The sequence below is a fragment of the Colletes latitarsis genome, chromosome 8 (genome assembly GCF_051014445.1).
Source record: "Colletes latitarsis isolate SP2378_abdomen chromosome 8, iyColLati1, whole genome shotgun sequence".
NCBI lineage: Eukaryota > Metazoa > Arthropoda > Insecta > Hymenoptera > Colletidae > Colletes > Colletes latitarsis.
The window spans coordinates 18,468,249-18,471,110 of record NC_135141.1 but is presented as its reverse complement, the minus strand read 5'-3'; the positions used below and the strand labels follow the sequence as shown (position 1 = coordinate 18,471,110).

Here is a 2,862-nt window from a genome sequence, read left to right as displayed (position 1 = left end):
ATGCAGATGCGTCGCCCAGGGCGGCCGATGGTACACCAGCGGCAGGAGATCCGGTACACCATTAGTTTATTGTGGTCTGATATTTATGCTGGTAACAGAAGGACTCAGATTTCAAACATGTTGGTCGGAGGCGTCGGAGTAATTGCCCTTGTTCGGCAAGCGCAGGGATGCACTCGCGTGAGGGTCCTGGAAAATTCCACTGCGAAAACTCTTTGACTATGTCCAAATATGGGCACAATGCCGTTTTATGGCCTTGTGTTATCCTGGTCCAGTGCAGGATCCAGCGTTGTACCCCTCGACGAATCTTGCTGCGTTATGAAAATCACATGTATTTGACTTGGGACACAACAGTAATACAGATGAAAAACTTGAGAAATTTTGAAAAATTGAAAAATTGGAGAATTGAAAAAGTACATAAATAAATAAGTAAATGAGATACCTGTATATTAATCTAATGAGCCAATCCTGGCGGCACTGCAATGCCAGGCTGACTCGCGAGAGAGGTGATCAGGCTCCAATTGGTCCGTCAATTTCCAAAAGTCAGATTAATATTCCGATTCTCCAATGGGGAGTATATTAAGCTGATAAGAACAGATAACAGTGTTTATTTTCAAATAATGTTTCCCCGGGGCCAGGGCCCCGGAGAATAAGTACAGAGTATACATATAAATTTATAGAGATACAGTAAGTTATAATTTGCAAAGGGCGCAGGAACATCCCTCGGCATGGCGGATGACTCAGGCTGGGAGGGGGGTCCTGAAAAGAGCCTCCTCCCGCCAGGCGGCGCAGTGGCGGACCATATGGGGGTGGTAGTGCCTCCCCCATTCGGATTCGACGCAAGGGGAGGCACCCTCGGTAGCCTGGAGCGGCCATGAGCTCCCGGCCGCCGAGGGGTAGAAATGGGGTCGCGGGCGGTTGTGAGTTGGGGCTCGCAGCTGCCAATAAACGCGGCCCCAAGACGGATGGCGGCGGGACGGAGTGGCTTCGTCCTGCCGCCATGAGACAGAGTGACTGACGGGGGTATGCTTCGAGCGATGCTCGGTATTCTCCCAAATCGTGCGGAAGGGTCACCGTGGGGTTTTTAGTGTGCAGGTCCCGCGCCCGTCATTACATGTGCGCGGGGAATCCCACACGCCCCTCCCGCCTCTCCCCAAAGTTGGTGGGAGGGAGTCTTTCGAAGATTTTCCGCATCCCAATATCCAAGGATACTGCCAAAGCCACCCCTCCCTGGGAGACGGCTGACTCCGAGAGGGCCCTGACGCGACCTATCGCGTCGATCGTCGATCGACCCTCCCGGAAACCATACTGACAGTCGGCCAGGCCAGGGGCACCCCGCGACAGGTGCTCGACGAGGCGGGCAGCAATCACGCGCTCGAAGAGCTTGCCCACCTCATCGAAGAGACAGATGGGCCAGTATGCGGAAGGAGACTCCGCGGGCCGACCCGCTTTCCGGAGGAAGACCATCCTCGCCACTTTCCAACTAGGGGGGAATCGCTCGTCCCTCAGGCACCGGTCAAACAACCGTCTGAGGTCGGCCCCAAGGATGCTCTGGGTCAAGACCCAAACCCGGCCGAGCACACCATCCGGCCCCGGGGCCGTGTTACGCGCCCCGAGCCGCCTGATGGCCGTGGCCAGCTCCCCCTGCGTGACCCCCAGCTCGGCCGCTCACTCCATTGGGGCAGTCGCCGCCGCCAAAGGACGTGCACCCCCCTCCCCAAATGGAAAGAGAGTATTGACCACGTCCTCTAGCAGCCGGGGGTCAAGACCCTCGGTGACGGCGAGTACCCACGAGCGGAACTCATTCAGCACCACCTTATACGGGCGCTTCCAAGGATCGTCATCGAGGGTCTGGAGGAGCTCATTCCATGCCCGGGTCTTGGCCCGTTTGATGGCGACCTGCAGAGCAACCCGAGCGGTACACTATGCCTCATACAGGTCCTCTGCACTCGCTCGCGCTACGCCATCGTCTGTTCGTAGACGACGGCGCGCGCGGGTGTACTGGCGTCTGGCGTGGACATTCACGACCCGCAATTCCGCTATCGTGATCGAACACCAGTTCACCGCCCGGCGAGGACAAGCCCGCCCGACCCGGGGCATCGCCGCGTCGCAAATGTTTGCGACTCATCCCCCGAGCCGGGTGACCTCCCCCTTTATACTCGGCAACTCGGACGCCCCCTGCAGGCGACGTTTGCTTGTCCAGGCGGCAGGGGAGGTGAACCCCTACGTGGCGCGTCCCCAGGTGGCGGTTTGGCGGCAGTCGCTGGGATGGGATGCGGGGATGAAGTTATCAACCTGAAAATGCTGGCAGCCGCATCTTCGCATGGCATCCCGGAGGTTGGAGCGAAAGCTCCCGCGGATCAAACACCGGTATGAATGCTTTGCGTGTATGAATGTGTGTGTGAGCGGCCTGGAGCATGAGATTTTTGCCGCGGGTTTTACCTAAGGCTGCAGGTTGGCCAGTTGGCTGCGGATGAGTCCTGCGGGCCAACGTGGCCACCCGACCGGCGGCTTAGTCCCATCTCACGGGGCCGCGGGCGCTGGTGACCAGACGCCTGCGGTTGAGTGGGAATGCGGTGGGAGGAGTGCTTGAGTGCGGGAGGGGCCTGAAGAGGCACGACGCGGCGGGGGACTCTGTAATGTCTCATTACAGTTCCCGGTCCCTCGCCAGGTGTCTGAGGATGGTCACCGTGGGGTTTTAGCTGGTAAGAGTCCGGCACTACTTGCCGGCCCGCGGTTGTCCATGAGGATTTCCCCACGTACAAAAAAAAAGAGCTGCCATCGGAGCGTCCTTGCCCAGATGCGGTGGGTTGCCACCTGCGCGGTGGTGCCGGGATGCACTTCCGGGGGCAGAGACCTCCATCC

General features: G+C 58.6%; 1 pseudogene; it reads right to left on the bottom strand.

Moving 5' to 3' along the window:
* Positions 1–449: 449 nt before the first annotated feature.
* On the bottom strand, positions 450–621 carry LOC143345188 (U2 spliceosomal RNA; annotated as a pseudogene).
* Between the last annotated feature and the right edge of the window lie 2,241 nt (positions 622–2,862).